Source organism: Lithobates pipiens, unplaced genomic scaffold (assembly GCF_037356315.1).
Source record: "Lithobates pipiens isolate NorthernLeopardFrog02 unplaced genomic scaffold, aLitPip1_a1.2 Scaffold_22, whole genome shotgun sequence".
Classification (NCBI taxonomy): Eukaryota; Metazoa; Chordata; class Amphibia; order Anura; family Ranidae; genus Lithobates; species Lithobates pipiens.
Genome location: NW_027507784.1, coordinates 141,691,969 through 141,716,486, shown reverse-complemented (window position 1 = coordinate 141,716,486; position 24,518 = coordinate 141,691,969). Strand labels below are relative to the sequence as shown.

Genomic DNA, 24,518 nt, shown 5'->3' with positions numbered 1-24,518 from the left:
TTCCTGGCTATGGGGGGGCATTCCTGGCTATGGTGGGGGCATTCCTGGCTGTGGTGGGTGTGTTCCTGGCAAAGGTGGGTCTGCAGATGTGCACTGATTAGGCTGCATTGGTGGGCACTGACCATTATTTTGCTTCACAGTTCTTTATTTAAACTTTTTTTTTTCCTGAAACTTCCCTCTTAAAGTGAAGGTGTGTGTTATACGCCAATTAATACAGTATGTACAAATACGCCCAAGCTCATTTCTTCCCACACACAGCCACAAAGGCAAGAGAATTCTTGTTGGGCAGTGTATTAGAGCTCGAACGAACACACTTAGACCGAATTTTAACGATTCAAAGAATGTCAGGCAAAATGGTCGGCCCTCGCGCATGTTCACTTCATCAAATCCGGCCCTCTTTGAAAAAAGTTTGGACACCCCTGTTGTACATCAATTTTGCTCCCCTTTAGCTTCCTTATACATGGCAACAAATAATTTCTGCTCTAAGGCAGCTGACACTTTCTTTTCCCAAATACACCTACCCGAGCTATCCAATGACCAAAAAAAAAAACACAACTCGACTAACCCATTTTAGTAGACAACATAGCCGAAACAATTAAAGAGTTAAAAAAGAATAAGAGACCTGGACCTGATGGATATTTGCCCTTATATTATCAAACCTTTTCAGAAACATTAAACATTATTCCCTATATTGGCGGACGCCTTCAATACTTTATTAGAAGGCGGCTCCTTCAGACAGGAATCACTAATGGCAACCATCTACATGATCCCGAATCCCCATTCCGATGATTCCTCCTATACAAACTATCGCCCCTTTCTCCCTTTTAAACCTCGACATAAAAATATTGGCAAAAATCTTAGCTAATCGCCTTAATAAAATCATTGGTAAACTTATGCACCGTGACCAAGTAGGATTTATGCCTACACGCCAAGCCAACGATAATATTCGTCGAGCTGTCCTATTAGCCCATATTGCTAAAACTTGCCGCATCCCTTCTTGCTTTCTCTCACTCGATATCAGGAAAGCCTTTGATTCAGTTTCTTAGCCATACTTAAATTATTCCCTTCAGAAATGGGGTTTTGGGTTGCATTTCATGAGATGGATTGGTGCTCTGTATGATAACCCATGGGCATACATAAAGTACATTGGGTATAACTCGGATTCCTTTAATATAGGGAGAGGCACTTGGCAGGGTTGCCCTCTTTCCCCTCTTTTGTTTTCCCTATTAATAAAATCCCTTGCTCAACTAATTAGATATAATCCAACTATAATATAGAATAGAAATAGGGGGATATCAGCATAAACTTTGTCTCTTTGCAGACGATATCCTACTATATCTATCATCCCCACAAGTTACAGGCCCCAATCGCTTACCTATTCTTAACAAGTTTGCTGCCCTCACTGGTCTCATAACTAACCATAAGAAATGCCTGGTTTTAAATATTTCTTTTACAAAAATGGAAATGGCTCCAGCTAAAATAGCACTTCCTTTTACCTGGGCTGAGAAATCAATCCCATATTTGGGGATTAATCTTAGAGCCTCCGCATCTGATCTTTTCTTAGCCAATTATCCACAAACCTTAAGAAAGGCAACAAACTTGTTAAAACAATGGACTCATCTCCCACTATCGTGCTTGGGAAGAATACAATAAAAATTATACTTTTGCCCAAACTTTTGTATCTCTTTAGAGTACTACCGATACCAATTCCTGCCTACTATCTACAATTAATTCTGAAAAAAGCTACTTCATTTGTTTGGAGCCCCTCTAAACCATGCATTTCTTTGCACACATTATATCTCCCTAAAACCTGTGGTGGTCTTGGTTTCCCTAATTTTGCATCCTATTATAAAGCAGCACATATTACTAGTCTATCTAAATATCACGCTACACATCTAATTTACTTTGTCTCCCTCCCAAAGATTGTCCCAAATTACATAATCTCATTACTAAACACTTTATCTCTCTTTGGGATAAACTTAAAATTTCAACACAACTTAAAATCTCCACACAATCCTTTTCTTTCATCTTTTAAAAACCCTGCCTTTTACCCTGCATGGGTCGCTCCCCCATCATTTAAAATTTGGACCTCTTTGAACGTTCTAAGATTTTACAATTTTGTTTCTGCTAAGTCCTTTATCCCATTCCCAACTCTCTGCGTGTCCTATGATTTACTGCATTCAGAATTATTCCGTTATCTTCAAATCAAGAACTTTTTCACTCCGAATACTAATGCCCTTCTGACACAATTTTCAACCCCCATACTAAAAGTCTAATCTCTTCCTTATACTCCCAAATTTTACCCAATTCAGATTCAGCTAAACCACCATACACCCAGAAATGGGAAACAGATATTGGTCAAACCCTTGCCTTGGAGCACTGGTCTAAGATCTGGTGGACAATAAAATCATCTTCCCCTAATGTTCTAACTTTGGAAGCCAATTATAAGGTGTTAACCCGAAGGTATCTGGTACCTTCCAGAACAGCTAAGTATGTACTTACCTACTCTGCTCTTTGTTTCCGAGGATGTTTGGAATTGGGCACATAACTACACACATGGTGGACCTGTCCTATAGTCAGGGTCTTTTGGAAGGAAATCTTTGAAATGGCTATCAAAATGTTCGGGTTGAAATTGCATATCCACCCAACTACTGTATTACTCAACTTGAAGCCATTGTGCTTAACTCGCATTCAGTTTAAACTTTTTATGATTCAGGCTAAAATAGCAGCCATAGAAAGGGATCAAATCCCCAAATTCGAAAAACTTTGGCACCCATGGATAAAACATCATCTCCCTTCAACTTTCGATGAGAACATTCTCCTGCCATGGTAGTTGATCTTGGAACATCCAGACTATATCCACAATGAGGAGCTACCGATTGGACACTCCTTACCTAATCTCACTACCCTCTGTCTTTCTCTTTGCTCTCTAATTTTCACCTCCCTTCCTCTCTTATGAATTAGAAGCTCTTGCTCCTGCAGAATTTTACTCTCTACTCCAATTTATCTGCTTTACCTACAAATCCTTTTAACTGATTTACCATATTTTCTATGTTTACAAAAATGTTTTTTTTTTGTTTGTACTTTCATACATGATAATTTATGATCATACCATATGAATTATGTATCTATATATCTTCATAATTTTGAGCTTAATTTCTTTCGTCACTTTATATCTTATTATTTCACCTGTTATTACCTTGTATGAACTTAAAATCTTTTGACAAGGAAGAAAAAAGAAGAGTGGGTGATGTGTGACATAAACGTCTAATGTTGTGCAGGGCAGTTCAAACCCCCCCCCCCCCCCCCCAAATGACCCCTGTTTGGAAAGTAGACACCCCAAGCTATTTGCTGATAGGCATGTTGAGTCCATGTAATATTTTTTATTTTGCCACAAGTTTCGGGAAAATTAAAATGTATTTATTTTTTTGCACAAAGTTGTCACTAAATGATACATTGCTCAAACATGCCATGGGCATATGTGGAATTTCACTCCAAAATACATTCTGCTGCTTCTCCTGAGTATGAGGATACCACATGTGTGAGACTTTTTGGGAGCCTAGCTGTGTACAGGACCCTGAAAACCAATCACCGCCATCAGGCTTTCTAAGGGCGTAAATGGTGATTTCACTTCTTCACTACCTATCACAGTTTCGGATGCCATGAAATGCCAAGATAGCACAAAACCCCCACAAATGACCCCATTCTGCAAAGTAGACACTTCAAGCTATTTGCTGTGGGGAATGTTGTGTCCATGGAATATTTTATATTTTTACACAAAGTTGTCACTAAATTAAATAATTATATATTGTTCAAACATGGCATGGTTATATGTGGAATTACATTACATTATTACTCCAAAATACATTCTTCTGCTTCTCCTGAGTATGGTGATACCACATGCGTGAGACTTTTTAGCAGTCTATCCGTGTACAGGACCCCAAAAACCAAGCACTGCCTTCAGGCTTTTTGAAGGTGTAAAATTGTGATTTTACTCCTCACTACCTATCAGTTATGGAGGCCCTGAAATGTCCAGATAGCAACCCCCCCCCCCCCCAATGACTCCATTTTGGAAAGTAGACACCCAAAAGTATTTGCTAAGATGCACGGGAGTATTTTGCAGCTCTCATTTGTTTTTGAAAATGAAGATATTTTTTTTCCAATTTTCAAAATTTTGTGACAAAAAGCGAGATCTGCAAAATACTCAACATGTCTCTCAGCAAATAGCTTGGGGTGTCTCCAAAATGGGGTCATTGGGGGGGGGGGGGGGGTTGTGCTATCTTGGCATTTTATGGCCTTCGAAACTGTGATAGGTAGTGAGGAGTGAAATAAAAAATTTACACACTTAGAAATCCTGAAGGCGGTGCTTGGTTTTCGGGGTCCTGTACACGGCTAGGCTCCCAAAAAGTCTCACACATGTGGTATCCCCATACTCAGGAGAAGTCGCAGAATGTATTTTGGGGTGTAATTCCACATATAACCATGGCATGTGTGAGCAATATATCATTTAGTGACAATTTTGTGTCACTCTTTTTTTTTTGGTCATTTTTCAATCACTTGTGACCAAAAAAAAATATTCAATGAGCACAACATGCCTCTCAGCAATTTCCCTGGGGTGTCTACTTTCCAAAATGGGGTCGGGTTATACTGCTCTGCCATTTTAACACCTCAAAATTTTCGGTCTTTTTCCATTTATATCGCAAATAAAAATCACAGAGGCAATCAAATACCATCAAAAGAAAGCTCTATTTGTGGGGAAAAAAAGGTCGCAAATTTTGTTTGGATACAGCATTGCATGACCGTGCAATTGCCATTTATGGCAGTGCAGTTCCAAATTGTAAAAAGTGCTCTGGTCATTGAGGGGCCAATTCTTCCAGGGCTGAAGTGGTTAAATAAAGTACTTTGTAACTCTACACCAAGTTCACTATAGGGACAACTTATGTATTTATACATGGTGGTTATTTCCCCCCTTAATCTCCTCTTCTCAAGAGAGAACAAATTCACTATCTCTTATCTTTCATCATAACTGAGATCCTCAATGCCTCTTATCAGTTTGGTTGCCCTTCTCTGCACTTTCTCCAGTTCCCCAATATTATTTTTTGAGAACTGGTACCCAAACCTGAACAGCATATTCCAGATAAGATCTTACTAATGATTTTTACGGGGCAATATTATCTCTTTCTCTGGAGTCTATACATATTTTAATACAAGAAAGTATGTGGCTAGCTTTAGAAACTGCAGCTTAGCATTGCATGTCAACACCCAGATCCATCTAATCTCCCAGTTATTCTCCTCCGCGAATGTATGATGCATGCATGTTTCTAGCCCCCATGTGCTTAAATTTACCTTTCTCAACATTAAAGTGATACTAAAGTCTAGTTTTTTTTTTTGTTAAAAATAACAAACATGTTATACTTACCTGCTCTGTGGTTTAGCTCAGAGCAGCCCAGATCCTTCTCTTCTCGGGTCCCTCTTTAGTGCTCCTGGCCCCTTTCTCCTGTTGAGTGGCCGCACAGAAAACAGCGTGCTATGGAGGCACCTGAGCCGAGCCACAGCTCCCTGTGTCCATTTAGATACAGAGCCACTGCCTTGCTCTGCCCCTCTCTCTCAGGCTTAATGACTTTGATTGACAGCAGCAGGAGCCAATGGTGCTTCGCTGCTGTCTCAGCCAATGAGGAAGGAGAGTCCTGTGCAGCCGAGTCTCTCGTGCAACATCACTGCATCAAAATGGGGCATAGGTAAGTATTAGTGGCTGAGGGGGGCTGCTACACGCAGAAGAATTTTTATCTTAATGCATAATGAATTAAGATAAAAAACCTTCTGCCATTACAACCCACTTTAAATCTCATTTGCCACATATTTACTCAATTAAACAGTGCATTAAGATCTGCTTATGAGTTATAAGGAGAAGTCCAGCCTGAGCTTTTTAGGCTGGGCTTCTCCTATGGGTCACAGGAGTGCAATCTGTTTTGCACTCCAGTGAACCGTTTTCAGTGGAGAGCGGTCTGAAGATCGCTCTCCGCTGACATCACTGGAATCAGCCCAGGCAGCGTGTCACCCCGACTTAGGAAGTCTGGATCTGCCAGCCGCCTTTACCGATGGCAGTCTCAGTCTCTTGGTGAGCCACTGAGAAGGCCGATCCCAGTTCAGCGCTCCAGTGAGCGTGGAGGAGCAGAGCAGAGAGATACTGATTGGCAGTCAGCAGCTTTCCACTCGCGGAGGTGAGTGAACTGAGCCATTGCGGTGTTTGATCGCTCGGTTCTCAGTGTAGAGGCGGGGGGACAGATGCCGCATCGGTCTGATGCTGCATTAACCTAAGTATGAATAGGCAAAAAATAAATCATACTTCTTTTTTAATTACATTGCTTGGTGTCATCTGCAAACACTGAAATGGTACTTTTAATCTCAACCGATATATCTTTTATACACAGGTTAAAACACAAGGGTCCCAATGCGGAACCTTGGGGTACACCACAAATAATCTCAGACCATTCAGAAAATGAATCATTAACCACTACTCCCTGAATATGGTATTTTAGCCTATCTTTAGGTATTTTCTATCTAATAACTTAATTTTTAAGCCTGTAGACTAAGTTGCACATTAGCTGTGTGTGGGGAACTGTGTCAAATGCTTTTGTACCACGGCCACAGCTACTCCTTTTGTCTGAGGCTGGCCATACATTATTCAATTTTCTTTCCTTCAACCATGTGTTGAAGGAAAGAAAATTGCTTGATTCCCCCGTCAACACAGTGTCATTGTTGATGAGGGAACCTTTGCTGCTGTGCTATTGTATTTTGACAATGGGAGGTTTCCTCACTGTCAGAATATGACCACTGCTGTAGTCAGTGGCAGTAATAAATCGATTTCATTACAACCAGTCTGCCCATAGATTCAGCAGGCACTGGACAAATTTTGATCCATCTATGGCTGGCTTAAGTTTTTCATAAAAAAAAGAGCAGCGCTCACCTCTCTATATACAGTATATATGTGGGAATTTATAATATATATATATATATATATATATATATATATATATATATATATATATATATATATATATATATATATATAAACTTTAGTGCTTAAAACAATATACGCATGACCATCAGATAAAAAACACACAGCATAGTATGTGAAGAAATGTATATAAATCATCAAAACATCATGAAAACATCAGTCCATGAAAAAAGTATATAAAAAGCCGATACAGTTGATCTTCGTGAATGTGTGATCATATCGAGTCCACAGCTCCCAGCGAGATGTCAGTCATATAAGTTATTTTTAAATGACTGACATCTTACTGGGAGCTGTGAACTTTGAGTATCTAGTCAGTGGAAGTAGTGCCACTCTACTACTGCAAAGCTCCATTGACCTCTTCTTACTGGTGAAGTCTATTCAAGCAAGTGAGAGGACACCCATAGGTGGGGTGAAGGGCACTGCAGTGTGTGTTTTCTGTTAAGCCAAGATCTGTTCTGGTGGATGAGATTGCACAGTCATAAAGATAAACTATATTGGATTTTTAATGACTTTTTTTTTCCTATGGACTCTTGTTTATGATTTTTTTATGATTTATATGCATTTTTTTCACGTTCTAGTTTGTGTGTTTTTTATCTGATGGTCATGCATATATTGTTTTAAGCACTATAGTCAGATGCACTTCTATATTTTTTCCTTATGTATATATTTTTTTCTTTACACGTGACCGGTGAGCGCTGCAGTTTTTTATGAAATACATATTGTTTTTGCGTTTTTTCACAGGGGGTTGAATGTATGTGGTGTTAGCTGCCACCTTTTCTATACCATCGTATGTATACCCAGAAGAATTAACGAATTAAATAAATTATTTATTATTTATTTATTTAGTGTATTTTTTTATATATTATTTTATTTATTTATTTACACTTACCTATTGAAATAGGTTTATGTTATTGGCTTAAGTTTTAACCTACTTCCTCATAAAAATAAATTAGATTTGTTTACTAATCTCTGTCTTTCATGAATCCATGCTGACAATTGCTTAAAATACTGTTTTGTAGCAGAAACTCTTCTGTGCGCTATTGTTTTTAAATATAAACTCTCTAGTATCCTTCCCACCATACAAGTTAAACTAATTGATCTGTAGGTACTTGATAAAGACTCTGATGCCTTTTTAAATTCAAAATATAAATTTAAAGCATTCAAGCAAGAAAACAGAACAATCATAACCATGACATACTCACATGTATTAATAATTAAGAAATTATAATGTGAAAGTAATTCTGTCTGTTTGGGGGCTTAATATGGCAAACCCCCCCCCCAAAAAAAACAATAAAGGCGTGCCGAACTCCAAAGCAACAAAACTACCCTGTCATAAGATAAGAACAGTGATATAGCCTTGCTAAACCCATTTACATACGATTTAATATTACCTTTGATTTGTCAGTATCCCATGTGTTGCATGTCCTTGTTAATTCATTTTGAATACATTATTGAAACTTTTTCTGCAGCACACAAAGAAACGTCCTTGTATAAAAATGTCTTCCTCTTTTTAATTTCCTATGGTGACAGAGTGGTGACAGAGCGGTGACAGAGGTGTGACTCTTGTCTCAAAAAAAAAAAAAAACTTGGCAGTTTCAAAATGTGTCTAAAATACTATATAGTACCACCCATACCCCCGCCTCTCAGAAAAATATTGAAATTCTCTGACACACTTAAAAGAAGACAAGTAAAATTCCACAATGAAGAATAAGTCACCAGAGTGTAATGTCAATATGTAAAAAAAACTCTTAATTCCACAGAACTGATCACACGCTCTATTTTCAGCTTTAAAAGGGAAGTGGTTGTTGGCTCCTAAATACCAGTTCTAAAATATTTAAATAGCATATTTTGCTAAATTCTTTCTGCTTAGAAAATAAAAAAAATATAGAATGTCAGTATAGAACTAAATTTAGAATTACAAGTGTTGTAATAGGAAGCAAAACTTTCTCACGCGCAGTTGACTTTTTCAGTAAACCCATAAAAAATACAGTTACGTTTGAAAAGGTCACTATGCGCAATTTATATAAATAATACGTTTATCTAAAGCAGGCCATACACAGATCGAAAATTCAGCCAGTTCAGCAGAAACCGGCTGAATTTTGATGATTCTATGCAGGCTGGTTGTACTGAAGTCGATCCATCGATTGAATTCAGTACAACCAGTCTGTCTGATTTTTTTCTCGTGATCTCGCCATAGCCACAAGCAATGATAATTGTATTCTGATGGCTGGGAATCCTCCTGCTATCAGAATACAATAGCTCCCCAGGAGGGGTTCCCCCATCAACACTGACTGTGTTGATGGGTGAATCAAGCTTTTTCCGTCCCTTCAGGTTAAGGAAATAAAATTGGTTTATGTATGGCCTGCCTAAAAGAAAGTTTAAAATTCATGTAAAATAATAGTTTAGTAAACATTAGGACAAGCTTATAGGAAACCTTTCACTACTATAAACTGGCCAAAAATTGTAAAATAAATTAAAGTGGATGTAAACCGGAATCATCAAATTTGACCTAGGCACATATATCTGTAGTGTTTTCTTATCTTTCTCAAAAGCCCTAAGCCCTGTGTATTTCTTTTTATGAGGTGGTAAGTAAAACCTTGGACAGAGGGGTGGCAGTGGACGTGGTATACTTAGATTTTGCAAAAGCGTTCAATACAGTTCCCCACACATGGCTCATGTGTAAGGTAAAGTCTACAGGTTTGCAAATATCAGTTTGTAAAAGGATAGAAAACTGGCTAAAAGACAGAATTCAGAGAGTAGTGGTTAATGATTCTTACTCTGAATGGTCTAAGGTTATCAGTGGTGTACCCCAAGGTTCACTGCTGGGACCCTTACTTTTTAATATCTTTATAAATGATATTGGGTCTGGGGAGTAACATTTCCGTCTTTGCAGGTGACACCAAGCTATGCAGTGGAATAACGTCCTTACAGGATGTCTCCAATTTACAAGCCGACCTCAATGCTGTGTCTAACTGGGCGACTATGTGGCAGATGAGGTTTAATGTTGAGAAATGTAAAGTTATGCACTTGGGGGCTAAGAATATGCATGCATCATACATGTTAGGGGGAGTACAACTGGGGGAATCCATAGTGGAGAAGGATCTGGGGGTTTTGGTAGATCATAAGCTCAATAATAGCATGCAATGCCAAGTTGCAGTTTCCAAAGCGAGCAAAGTCCTTTCCTGTATTAAGAGAGGTATGGACTCCAGAGAGAGAGATATAATTTTGCCCCTGTTCAAATCATTAGTAAGACCTCATCTGGAATATGCAGTTCAGTTTTGGGCACCAGTTCTGAAAAAGGATATCGGGGAACTGGAGAAAGTGCAGAGAAGGACAACCAAACTGATAAGAGGCATGGAGGAACTCAGCTATGAGGAAAGATTAGAGGAACTGAATGTATTCCTTCTTGATAAGAGGAGATTAAGGGGTGATATGATCAACATGTACAAATATATAAGGGGTCCATATAGTTAACTTGGTGTCAAGTTATTCACTTTACAGTCAGCAAAGAGGACAAGTGGGCATGCTTTACGTCTAGAGGAAAAGAGATTTCATCTCCAAATACGGAAAGGTTTCTTCACAGTAAGAGCTGTGAAAATGTGGAATAGACTCCCTGCAGAGGTGGTTCTGGCCAGCTCAGTGGATTGCTTTAAGAAGGGCCTGGATTATTTCCTAAGTGTACATAATATAACTGGGTACTAACATTTATAGGTAAAGTTGATCCAGGGAAAATCCGATTGCCTCTCGGGGATCAGGAAGGAATTTTTTCCCCTGCTTTAGCAAATTGGATCATGCTCTGCTGCGGTTTTTTTGCCTTCCTCTGGATCAACTGTGGGTATAGAATTGGGTATATGGGATTGTATGATATTATTTTTTCTTTTTTTTTGTGGTTGAACTGGATGGACTTGTGTCTTTTTTTCAACCCGACTAACTATGTAACTATGTGACAAACAAGGACATAAGTGTGTATCAAAAATAGTTTGAAAATAGTCAAATAAATCAATCAATAATAAATAAATAAATAGATGAAATAATAAAAAGTCCAATTGTAGTGATTCCTATACAACAATCGAGAGAAAACTAAACTGACTTCAATGGTGAAAAGAATGAAGATAGCAAAAATCCATATAAATCCAACACCAATGTGATCACTGTAAGAATTAAAGGCTTACCAGCTAGCAAGCTTTTGAGGCTTGCGATCTAAACCTGGTTGGGGCCTTTAAATTTAGAAGGTGTAACAAGTGTCTCTTGTTCAAGACTCCTCTTTCTGGGACACGATGAGGCTAATGAGAATCACCGGAACCCCTCTATCCACCAAGGGAAAATTTCAGCCGACTCTCCAGAGCACAGAGGTAAACCCCAGAGGCAGTCAAGGGAGACCCAAAAAAGAGAAGCTCACCATAGCATAATAACGTATGGCCATTCCCCAGATGATGTTATTGTATTGACGAAACATGCATCAGGAGGAGTTTGACGCACTGACGTCTTTGCATACCTAATCTCTTGGACGGGCGCCCATACACAGCCGGCCGGCTATTTCACTCTTTTTACTGTAAGTGCAATACTTTTTATTCTTTATTAAATAGCCATGCATTATTATGCTATGGTGAGCTTCTCTTTTTTGGGTCTCCCTTGACTGCCTCTGGGGTTTACCTCTGTGCTCTGGAGTGCCAGCTGAAATTTTCCCTTGGTGGATAGAGGGGTTCCGGTTATTCTCTTTGGCCTCATTGTGTCCCAGAAAGAGGAGTCTTGAACAAGAGGCACTTGTTACACCTTCTAAATTTAAAGGCCCTGACCAGGTTTAGATCACAAGGCCCAAAGGCTTGCTAGCTGGTAAGCCATTAATTCGTACAGTGATCACTTGGTGGTGGATTTATATGGATTACTGCTATCTTCATTCTTTTCACCATTGAAGCCAGTTTAGTTTTCTCCCAATTGTTGTATAGGAGTCACTACAATTGGACTTTTTATTATTTCATCACAGAGGTCACTGTGACTTGCAGAGCTCTTGCTGTAGACTCACCACTGCAACTTTTCTAGAGACTTGCCAGGCAAATTTGTTACAAATTGTAAACAGAGTTAACAGATTTACAACTCAACACTGCCACAAATTTGTAACAAGTTATCCTTGATTTCTGGGAAGAGCCCCAAAAACCAGGACTCATTATTGTGCTAATACTAGGATACCTGAGTTGGGGCCCATCAAGCTACTTTATATTCATACTCGCCCAACTTGATGGGAAGCTAACAAGCCAATATAGATGTGCACAAGCTGGGTTGGGGGGCGTAAATCACCAAGTTGATGTGTAATTTCAAAGTGCCTAACTGCCCAACAACTGCAAACAAACAGCTAATAAATAAAGATTTTAACTCTGCTACTTGCCAAAGGACCCGAAATTCTGTTCATCCAGTCTTGTGATCTAGATACCTATTCCAGGCAGCATAAAGTATTACAAACTTTAGTATTTTTTTTATTTTATTCAGTGGGTTGAAAAAAAGGATTTGATTCCCCTATCCACACATTAGCGGTAGATGGGGGAATCCTTCCCGTTGTGCTATTGTATGCTGACAGCAGGGAGGCTTCCCCGCTGTCAGAATACACTGATCAGTGCTGTCAGCCAAAAATCCAACAGGCTGATTGTACAGCAGTCTATTGGTAGATTGACTACTGTATCAACCACCATACCCATACATAGATTGAAATTCAGCCAGTCCCTGCTGAACTGACCAAATTTTGATTCATGAATGGCCAGCTTTACCATGTCAGGGGCTTCTCTTTACTTCACTGCAGTAAAGCAATGCAGCTTGGTTTCCAACTTGTCATATACCACTGTTTGCAGCTCCACACTGAAGTGATCCTTATGCTCTCCACCTTGAAGCCCCCGTTCGCATTGGTGAGATTTGACATGCCAAATTGCATGCCAAAACGCAGCCTTTTGCAGAGGCACTGTCCCAATCAGTGGGACGCCAAAATTTGCAGGCCCTCAACAATTTTAAATAGTAGTTCCTGCACTACTTATGGTGGCTTTGGGGGCAATTTCAATGACATTTGTGCATTAACCTGCACAGATGTCTTTCAAATCTCCCCTGGGCTTGCACTCAAATGCAGGTTTGGAACAATGCGAATTCAGCTGAACTCATGCGATTTCAAACCTGCGTTCAGTGTGAACGTACCCTTAAAGTGTATGTAAACCCCAACAATTAGCTTCCTCCTTTTTCCTCCAGTTAACTTATTGATTTTTCACTGTGAGAAGTGCAAAAAACAAAACAAAAAAAAAAAACTTTGATCTTGTCAAAAATGTATAGCTATTCTGTATCCTCTACATACCTGTTCTGTTATCCCAAAAAGCCCTTCTAGTTCTTATCTTGGACTTCAGAATTATTATCCTTTATGTTGTAGAGATATGAGAGTTTTGTCCGTTCACAGCAGACCTTAGAGCAAGGGTGCCCAATCTTTTGAGGAGCGAGGGCCCGTTTTAGCAACTTGGTAATCGGTCGTGGGCCATAATGAGCGTAAAGGGCAGATGGCAGGTCTGTGTCCACTCTGCATATGTAAAGCAGACACAGATGCAGCCTGCTCTACCCTAAGGGTCCTCCAATCTGCCCAGACAGAAGGGGACAGATCCTAGGCTTGTGCAATTTGTTTCGTAACAAATCGAAATTCGGCTGAATTTTGCATCTTTCGGGCATTCGCTGTGGGGTACCATTAAGAGTTAATAGCACCCCTAAAGAGCAGAGCATTTTTCTGTGTGTCAGGAAATAGCATGATTCTGCGCATGTTCTGTGACACACAGTAACATGAACCAAGCCTTAGACTGGGGTGCCTTAAGACTGACAAAACTTTTTAAGGGCGCCCTGACTGGAAAAAGTTTGAGAAACACTGATCTATATAACCATGCTTGTATGAGAATAACTATTGCAATGTCTGCTGAAATGCTGGTGTCGGTATACATGTTATTGAAGCTGATCCGGTGCTCCCAGGTTTCCCCTACAATAAGCTGATGGCTCCCCTTAATGTCTTGCCTTGGAATGTTCGTGGCCTGAACTCTAAGCTCAAAAGATCCCTTGTATTTAACTACCTTAAAAAATAAAGCCCACTATCCGGCTGCTGTTTTACTAGCGGGGGATTTTAATATGCCCCCAAATCCTAGCTTACTTTAGATAAGTTTAACCCTGACTTAGCCTCTGAATCTCCACTGTCCCGCTGGGCAGATGAGTATGGTCTCAGTGATGTGGGGAGGTGGCGATGTCCTAGAGAAAAGCAATATACTTCTCACTCTGCCACCTATGCTTCCTTCTCCAGGATAGACTTGTTCTATGCCAGTAGCTCCCTGCTCTCTTGCACCCAGGAGGTTAAAATATTGCCCCGTGGTATCTCAGATCACGCTCCCCTGCTGCTAAAACGGACTCGCCTGGTGGCACCGCCCTATGGTGACTCTCGGATTTCTGGGTAGAAGATGAGCGTGTTGCCCCTGAGATTGAGGGAGAGATGGGCATCTACTGGACACACAACAGGGAGACAGCTCCCCCGTCAATGTTGTGGGATGCCTATAAGGCCTACATACGCTGGCAATATTGCATTATTATCAATAAGGTTAGGAAAAACACTGGGTTTGCATTGGAGAAAGTAGAACAACAGGCTCAAGCCCTGGAATCCAGTTATGTGATTAATAAAGATGCAGGGACTTTTGCAGCTATGCAATCACTGTACAAAGAATTCACAGTACTAAGAGCTACCTCCACTAGGAAGCTCTTGTTGTCACAATGCAAAGGATATCCAAACAAGGGGAAAGAGGCTATTGGCTTAGCTGGCTAGGGAACGCTCCACCACAGTTCACATTACTAACCTTAGAGATGACCAGGGAGACCTACAGTCTGACCCACTACTGATCAACACTAGACTTGCACAATATTATGAACAACTTTACACATCCATAGCAGACCACACCAGCTACCCTGCAGGAATTACTAGCCCAAATAGAGTTCCCAACTCTTTCGGAAGAGGAGCGCACTAGATTAGATGACCCAATAACTATCAAAGAGGTACAGACAGCAGTTGCTTCACTCAAACCTGCAAAGACCCCGGGCCCTGAGGGATTACAGGTGGAATTTTATAAGGCTAATAATGAACTCATCCCCCACTTTCTTAGATTACTCTTGACTATGATGGAGGAAGAATGCCTCTAACCATCTGTGTCAGAGGTGGTGATAGTGGTGATCCCTAAGCCCAACAAAGACCCCAAGCTCTGTGCTCCCTACCACCCAATCTCGCTCCTCAACATATATGCCAAAATAATTACCGAGATTCTGGCGAACCGACTCAACTCGGTCATCTTCTCCCTGGTACAGACAGCAATCTGTTTCGTCTATACACAAACCTATCCCATGCAAAAGCTACAGGGTCTCAGGGTGTTGTGGCCTCTCTGGATGCCGAGAAGGCTTTTGACTCGGTTGAGTGGGAGTTTCTCTGGCGGGTTCTTGAGAAGTTTAACTTCAGTCCTAAATTTATTTCCTGGATACAACTAATGTACAAAAACCCCTCAGATAGAGTCAGAACAAATGGTATACTGTCACCCCCTTCTATCTACACAGAGGTACTAGGCAGGGCTGCCCACTGTCCTCAGGACTATTCGCCCTGGCCATCGAACCACTAGCTTTCCTAATCAGACCTTCTGAGGTGACGGGAGGGATAGCGGTGGGTCTGCTGCTGGAGACTCTCTCCTTGTACATGGATGACTCCCTTTTCTATCTCACAGAAGCATCGACCTCCCTTGAGGTGGCCCTGCAGGTGATTGACCAGTATGAATCCCTCTCAGGAGTCCGCATTAACTGAGCCAAATCCATGCTTTTCCCGCTATCCCACTCGCTTGCACCACCACTGGCTCACATACGTCTGACACCTGTTACTAAATGCGGATACTTAGGTATTAAAATACAGAAAGATCTTTCTTCAAACCTGAAAGACAATGTGTACCCGATTCTCCAACAACTCACGTGTAGATGCCTGGCTTGTAAATCCCTGCCCCTGACACCAGTGGGGAGGATTAACCTCCTCAAAATGACATTTCTCCCCAAATTTCTATATGCATTTAGAAATACTCCAGTCCCTATTCCTACTTCCTTTTTCCAAAAGTTAGACCAGTTGGTGAATACCTTCATTTGGGCTGGCTTGGCCCCCAAGGTGGCTAAAGCTACCTTGCAGCTGCCCCTCTCCCGTGGTGGACTAGCGCTCCAATGCTTTAAACAATACTACTGGGCAGTGGTGGTGATGACAGTGCGATGGTGGTTTACCGAATCATGTAATGACCCGTCTGTTAACTTAGAGGCGGTCATCCTGAGATCCTACTCAGCACTGAGTAGCCTGATGTTTAGGGGTCCAAAAGCGCATCTGACAATTACAACTCCAATGCGCACGACAACCCGGGTATGGGAAAAAATGTCTGCTAGATTCAACACGACTGACACACTCTCCCCATACACGCCACTCTGGGGCAATCCTAGGTTACACCGCCTCCAGTCTATCCCAGGTCCAGCAGTCTGGGCTGGATATAACATTAGAACACTACAACAAATTATGCCAGAGGGTAGACTTCTCTCTTATGATGACCTGAAACACACCTTCCAACCCCCACCAAAGATGTTCTTCTGATATCTGCAATTGCAGCATACGGTACAAGCCCAATTCCCTGCTGAAATACAACTACAGTCACATATGGTGGAGTGTTTTCTGATTTCCAGTAATGCCGATGGCATAGTTTCCTCTCTGTATCTTCGCATATCCTGTGAGGACGATGGCAGAGTGACTAAACTCTATCATATATGGAAAGAGGGTCTACCCACCCTTGGGGATTATGACTGGCTGGAAGGGATCCAACAATATATCCCGCTGATGATCTCAGCTAGGGATAGATACATCCAGCTAATGTTCCTCCACAAGGCATAATACACCCCCAAAGGCTATCAAGAATATACCCAGCTCAATCCAATAGATGCCCAAAATGCACCACGTAACTGGGCACATTCTTGCATGTAGTGTGGTCCTGCCCCCTTATCCAGCAGTTCTGGAGGGATGTGATTCACAACATTAACTCTGTAGGAAGACTAAACATACGAGTCAACTCTCTCATCCTCCTCTTGGGTATCTGTCAAAATGTCACGATTAATACACATAAAAGATTATTCATTTTCTATGCCTCGTTCTATGCCAGAAAAGTTATCCTAACTAAATGGAAGCAGCCAGAACCTTCTACGGTTGTGCAATGGAGAGCTCCGATTGATTCCATCCTCCCTCTCTACAAACTTACGAACATGAGTCGTAATGTCCAAAAAAATTTAAGAAAATATGAGGCGCTTGGCTCAAAAGCTAAAGGCCACCACACTGTGAGAAGAAATCCCAATTAGCCAAGGACTGTGCATGAAGCTGATGCCAAAGAGGTTACCACAGTACACTGTATTAATCCTCCACGTACAACCACATAAGTTGACTCACATGAGCAATTGAGTATACAAGAACCTTTTATAGACCTATCAATTTTCACACTGATGACTGATTCCTAACATTCTATTTGTTGAAAAGGTTGTAATGCACTGCTTTACTTTAACGCCTTGAAATATGCTGTAATATCCGTTTATTATATAACGCTTTGTGGTTTATTCACTAAAGGCAAATCCACTTTGCACTACAAGTGCACTTGGAAGTGCAGTTGCTGTATATCTGAGGGGGACATGCAAGGAAAATAAAGAACAGCATTTTTGGCTTGTACATGATTTAATGTTAAAATCAGCAGAGCTTCCCCTCATTTTAGATCTTCCCCTCAGATCTAAAGTGACTGCACTTCCAAGTACACTTGCAGTGCAAAGTGGATTTGCCTTTAGTAAATCAACCCCCCTTTATGTTTGTATGTAACTATACATGACAACATGGGTGTTATTTACGAAAAGGCAAATCCACTTTGCACTGCAAGTGTACTTGAAAGTGCACTTGGAAGTGCAGTCGCTCTAAATCTAAGGGGTAGATCTGAAATTAGTGGATGCTCTGCTGATTTTATCATCCAATCTTGTGCAAGCTAAAATGCTGTTTTTTATTTTCCTTGCATGTCCCCTTCGCTTCTACAGTGACTTTACTTCTAAGTGCCCCTTAAAATGCACTTGCAATGCAAAGTGGAATACCTTTAGTAAATAACCTCCTATATCTCCCGTTGGAGATAAATAAAAACGTTTCTGTTAAAAAAAGGAATGGCATATTTATTCTCTATATTAGAGTGAGGATACACTCTCACAGTGGGCGCCTCACTCACCTTGACCTCGGGAAGTATGGGGAGGCCTTTTCACCACCAAAAACAGTTATTTCAGTGTAGAGTGCACACCACTAGGCTGATTCAATTCAATTCCAATCTACTGGGATTCCAGGGGCAAGAATTTCATCCTAATATTCCAAGTCATGACCAATGCAATTGTATTCAGCCTTGCTTGAAATCCAACTGCCAGAGTTTTGGATAGATACTAGAAACCAAGGGTTCATCTCCCATGAAAAAAAAGTTAATATCAGATTTATATGGCTCTAGTCTTTAATTTGTAATTTAAAAAAAATATTTCAACATAGTAGAATGTAATCAATTAAATTTGTACAATTTTAAAGCTGATACTGAATGCTGACATTTTTGCTCTATTATGTACCAATATCAGATTTCAGAAAAGCATGGTTATTGTTCATCTTTGTTAGTTTGGAAAAAATAAAAGTAATGGCTGCAAACTATGTATATTGTGGTAAATTATTTTAAGAAAAAAGTTGACATACCTTATGGCAGAGTTGAGTTCAGACATTCACTTTGAGAACTTATCTAGTTTTAGACCAATTTTCTATACAACTTACAAGTCCTACAGAAAAAAAAAAAGAGGAACATAGAAAAGAGGAAATCAGTATTAAGCCAGTAATGACGAAAGAGAAGCTTCTCCTTCTACGTAAATACCAAATAGAGACTATAAGGTGGCAGGGGTGGGGAAAAACATGCACCTTATGAAAGAGCTATTAATTGGGTAATACAATGTATTTTTTACTAAACGTTTTTACTTCTGCCCCTACAAAATATTTTTTTTTTGTCAGCAATAAAACATGCTAAACACACACTGGGGTTAATTTACTAAAGGCAGATAGTGTGTTCACTTTGCCAGGGAATGTTCACTTGGCTTAGTAAATGTGAAAATTCACTTTACAAAGAATACCATATGACATGCAAGAAAAATTTCAAATATATATATATTTTTGCTTGCACCCGATTGAAGTCAACAGAGCTTCACTACATTCACGAAACTATGGGAAAACTCTCTTGCTGAGCAAACAGTCAATTTGCTTTTGTAAATTGTGCCCATTGCCTAATTTAAAATGTGATGTAAAAGTGATTTTTAGCTGCCTTAATATACATTATAAATACTGTAGATGGCCTAGTCGGACGGGTGTAGCTTTGCCTCCCTATGATTATAACTGTCGTTTGACATTTCGCATGTCCCCTCAGTGGATGTAGTGAAGCATTGTGCAGCATGTTTGAGACATGTATGAAGTATTTACTATTACATGTCTGTATATCACAGAGTGCAGTTGTATGAGACTTTCATTCATCTGTCAGCACAGTAGTAGTTGTGGAATGAGTAAGTTCCATCCCTTAGGCTGCTTGCAGGCTTTAAATCAACTTTGTCAACTTTAACAATCATCATGAGCTCTCAACAGTCCTCCATTCATGTCAGCGATGAACGGACGTCCCTGCAGGACACAGAGTGTCAGTGCAGATGTGCATATTTGTGGAGAAAGACAGTTGCTTTCTGTGTGATATATGAAGTGTGTTGATACACGCTGTATCCTGCAGGAACTTCCATTCATGACTGAAGCAGAGATCTTCTGTAATCCAACGGCTGTCAAAGTCAACACGTGACTGCAAGTTTAAAATCCTTATTGCTGTTTAGGAGTCTAACAGTATGCATACTTGTACATATTTATGTTATTTTTATATATAAACTGAGGTATACAAAGTAAGTTGTGCTTCATCAAATCATTGGTCCTAAAATGCATGACAATATATTTGTTCAAAATTGTGATTACTAATTATCGTGGACTGATGATGAATGGTTTCTGTTTTTTTTTTCCATCAAATTTAGAACATCAAAGAGGAACTTCACTCATTTCCCTAAAAATTAAAAGTCAGCAGCTATAAATACTGTACTGCTGACATTTTTGAAACAGGTACTTACCAGCCCATGGAGTACAGCAATGTCTTCCCTGAAGCATAATATTAGATGACAGCGCAAGGAGAAGAAAAAAGCCAACTACCAGCTTGTGTAAATGTGACATGGTCCCACGCGCTCCACAACCACTGCTGCTAAGCAGTGCCCACTATCACCTACCAGTGCCCACCAGTGCAAACTATCAATGCCCACCAGTGCCTCATAATCAGTGCCACCCATCAGTGCCACTTACCAGTGCCTATTAGTGGCTTTCAGTGCTGCCTATCAGTGCAGCCTCATCAGTGCTTCCTGATCAGTGCCCACCAGTGCCACCTCATCAGTGCCCATTAGTGCCACATATCAGTGCCGCTTTATCAGTTTCTATCACTGCCCATCAGTGCAGCCTCATCAGCACACATCAGTGAAGGAGAAAAATTACCTGTTTGCAACATTTTAATAAAAATAAAAATATGAAAACTGTTTGTTTTTTCAAAAATTTGGGGTCTTTTTTCGTTTGTTTAGCAAAAAAAATATATAGAAACCCCAGTAGTGATTAAATACCACCAAAAGAAAGCAAAATATTTGTGAAAAAAAATGATAAAAATTTCATTTGGGTACAGTGTAGCATGACCGCGCAATTGTCATTCAAAAAGTGACAACGCTGAAAGCTGAAAATTGGCCTGGTCAGGAAGGAGGTGAAAGGGTCCAGTAAGAAAGTGGTGAAGCAATGCAAAAAAAAAAAAAAAAAGTTAAAAAAGGTTAAAACAAATTAATATAATATAGCTTTCTATCTATTTACAAATGCTGGCAGCATAAGAATGAAAATAGTTAAAGTGGTGCTCCAGCCCCTACACATAAAAAGTAAGGCAGGTTCACGCTGCATTTCCCCGCATCCAGTTTGCATAGCAGGAGATTATGACCGACTCTCTATGGTTCAAACATCTCTGCAGTGGCTCTGGTGCGAATTGCACAGGAGTGCTGTGCATCTTCTGGTCCATTTCAGGTCTGAATTCAGCCAAATATTTGATCTGAAATCGGACCTGAAACTGTGAATAGAGATGCACCGGACCCCTGCTGTGTGCTGCTGCGTTCTCCAGTGTGAACCCAACCTAAAAGCCAGCAGCTACACATACGTTTAATTAGGACACCTGCCTCTCCTGGAATCCAAAGGTGTTGGCACCCCAGCCGATGTTTCCATCAGCTCTCGGGTGCTGCCACCTCCATAGCCAGTAAGGGAAACCGGCAGTGAAGCCTTGCGGCCTTTACAGCCAATTCCCCACTGTGCACTGCACTTTCCAAATGGCCTGGTGGTGGGGAAAGAGGAGGGGGCTGAAATTCTGACGGAAGTGGGGATGGGTACCTGTCAAAAACAGGTACCCACTCCCCCCCAAAGGTGCCAAATGTGGCACCAGAGGGGGGGGAGACAGAGGAGCGGAGTTTCCACTTTTGGGTGAAATTCAGCTTTAATGTTAATTCAGAGAGTTTAGCCCCAATTTAACCTCATCAACAGTTTATTTATAGTTTATAATAATAATTTTCCTTTCCTGATGGACTCCATGGCAGTCTACGTGTGCATTAACGCCATCTCCTCACTAATACCATAGGACCCCACTCCCATAAATTTGAGCTCGCCATTAGAGACTGCGTTCCGTAGCTAGCCAACTCTTGGCCAATGGGTGGGAACTCAGTCTGCCATGGAGTCCATCAGGAAAGGAAAATTACAGTATTTGATAATACATTTTCCATTTTACTGACAGACTCCATGGCAGTCTACATGTGGGAAATAACTAGCCAGACCACACGAGTGGCTATGCTGATCAAAAATAAATGTAATCTGCTCCATCAACCGACAGGATTCTTAAACCAAAAGTTCACAGAAGATAGAGAAGCAGGCTCTATGCAATAGTGTGACATAAAAGTAATAATGGAGGCCCACAAGGTTACTTTAGTGATGACATCTGGAGCCACATGCCGGGCTGCTGCCCACGAAGCCACCATACTCCTGGTGGAATGTGCCATCACCGCCTCTGGAGGAGCCCTATAAGCCTGCTGAATGGATTGGACGATCCAGGCCTCAATCGTTCTGGTCGAAGCTCACTTCCCTCTGTTGTTGCTGGAGTGCAAGATAAACAAGTAGTTGGAGCGTCTGAAAGGAGGAAGTAGCTTGCAGATATTCCTTCAGTAATTTGCCTACACCCAGAGGGTGAACTTCAGTGGACCCCAGGGCCCTGAATATAGGTAGGACAATTTCTTGGTTGTCATGGAACACTGATGTAACTTTTGGGTTTGAGCCAAGTATAAAGATGAGGACCACACGGTTTGGTAAGAATGTCAGGAATGGTTCTTCGTGACCCAAGGACACAATCTCAGAAACCCTTTTGGCCTAAGTGATGGCAACGAGGAAGGTGACCTTTGCAGAAAGGTCTTTGATAGAAAGCGGAGCGGATCCCGCAGTACTGAGTCCAGAGAGTGAGTCGAGAACATGGGGAAGATCCCATTTGGGGAATCTTGGCCTTCTTTAGGGCCTGAGTCTTGTCTCCCCACGGAAGAACTGCTGGATTAGAAGGTGAACAGTCCATGATGTTCCAGAGAAAACTGACAGGCCTGAAACTTGGACCCTGAGGGAGCTGATGGACAGACAGATCTAGGCTGGATTGAAGGAAGCTGAGGATGTCTTGGATTCTTGGATCTCTGAATGATTTGCCCACAGAAGATGGGAATTCGACAAACTTGGCCCATATTCTCCCATAGACCTTTTTCGTGCTCACATTTCTCAAGCTCATGATTGTGGAAATCACTCTTGACGCGCACCTGGGAGATTCCAGCCTCTCCCTCTCAAGAATCAGACCATCAGTCTCAGTAATGCTGGGCAAGGGTGCAGAACTGCCCCCAGAGAAAGAAGGTCTGGCCTGAGAGCAAGAGGCACCTGGTCCCAGAAGCTTAGCTGGGTCAGGAGGGGAAACCATGGCCTGTTCGGCCAGTAAGGTGCTATCACCACCACCTTGACCACTTCTGCTTGAAGTCTCAGTAAAAACCTGCAGATGATCGGAAGCAGGGAAAAGTGTATGCCCTGTTGAAGCTCCACAGATCTGTCAGGGCATCTATTCTGAAGGCCTGGCTGCAACGGCCCCTTGATCTTGAAGTTGCAGGGGGATGCAAATAGATCTGCTTCGGGATTGACTCCCAAGGACAGGATCCATTCGAATGTCTGCACATGAAGGGACTACTCATTGTTATCCAACTGTGTGCGAGATAAGAAGTCCGCTTGGATGTTCTGGACTCCGGGGATGAAGACCGCTGAAATATTGGCCAGATTTTTCTGAGCCCAGGACATGATGGGCTCAACTTCTTGGAGCAAGGTGAAGCTCCGAGTGCCCCTTTACCTCTTCACATAGGAGACTACTGTGGTGTTGTCCATTCTCAATATAACCGATTCTGCTTTCAGGAGATGAGTGATTGAAGGGATCACCATGCTGCCCATAGTTCCAGGACGTTTGAGCCCGGGTTCTGAAGGCAGTCATCCATCCTGCCTTGTGCAAGTTCTGACCTGCAAAGGGCTCCCCTTCCGGCACCGCTGCCATCGGTTGTGACCGTGACCCATGAGACCGGGGGCAATGGACTGGCAGGTGCCGATTTCTGCCCTCTAGCCACCATATGAGGCTGTTCCTCATCACTGAAGTTTTGTGAATGGACTGATTTTTGCCCCCTGAATTCTATTGTTAAAGAAACCCTGTCTGAAAAGAGCATAACCTCCACAGAGACCATTTGACCATGGGGGTTGTAGAGACCATCGTGCCGTTAACTCTAAGCTCTTGTACACACGGCCAGAAATTCTGACGGAAACTGTCCAATCGGACCGTGTTGTCGGATAATCCGACCGTGTGTGGGCTCCATCGGACTTTTTCCATCGGAATGTCCGACCAACAAAGTTTGAGAGCTGGATATAACATTTTCAGACAATATAATCCGATTGAACTTTGTCCGATCGCTTGTAGAGAATTCCGATCGGACAAAGTGCCACGCATGCTCAGATCAAATTACGAGACCAAAGCTTTTGGCTACTAGCCTGAACGTAGTCCCGTCATAACGAACGAATGTCATCACGTTCCGAACGATCAGATTTTCTGACAACTTTGTCCGACCGTGTGTATGCAACACCGGTTTTGGACAAAATCAGTCGGAAAAAAAATCAGACGGATTTTGTGGTCGGAATGTGTGCAAGGGCTTAGGCACTGTGAGGCCTTTAGACGTGAGGATCTCAGAGCCTGTAAAATTCTCTCTCGAA

At 41.4% G+C, this 24,518-nt stretch overlaps 1 protein-coding gene and 1 long non-coding RNA gene across 3 annotated transcripts in view; both read right to left on the bottom strand.

Moving 5' to 3' along the window:
- Window positions 1–18,933, bottom strand: part of ITGB2 (integrin subunit beta 2) — a 172,700-nt gene extending 153,767 nt beyond the window's left edge. The window contains exon 1 of one of the 2 annotated variants that reach the window (XM_077448407.1): window positions 18,816–18,933. The gene's annotated coding sequence lies outside the window, so the exon portion shown is untranslated. Of the gene's footprint in view, window positions 1–8,409; window positions 8,568–18,815 lie in introns of those variants that run through there. The other variant, XM_077448408.1, reaches the window with a different exon arrangement.
- Window positions 1–24,518, bottom strand: part of LOC143924221 (uncharacterized) — a 292,570-nt gene that overhangs the window by 153,767 nt on the left and 114,285 nt on the right. The gene's annotated exons all lie outside the window — the stretch shown is intronic.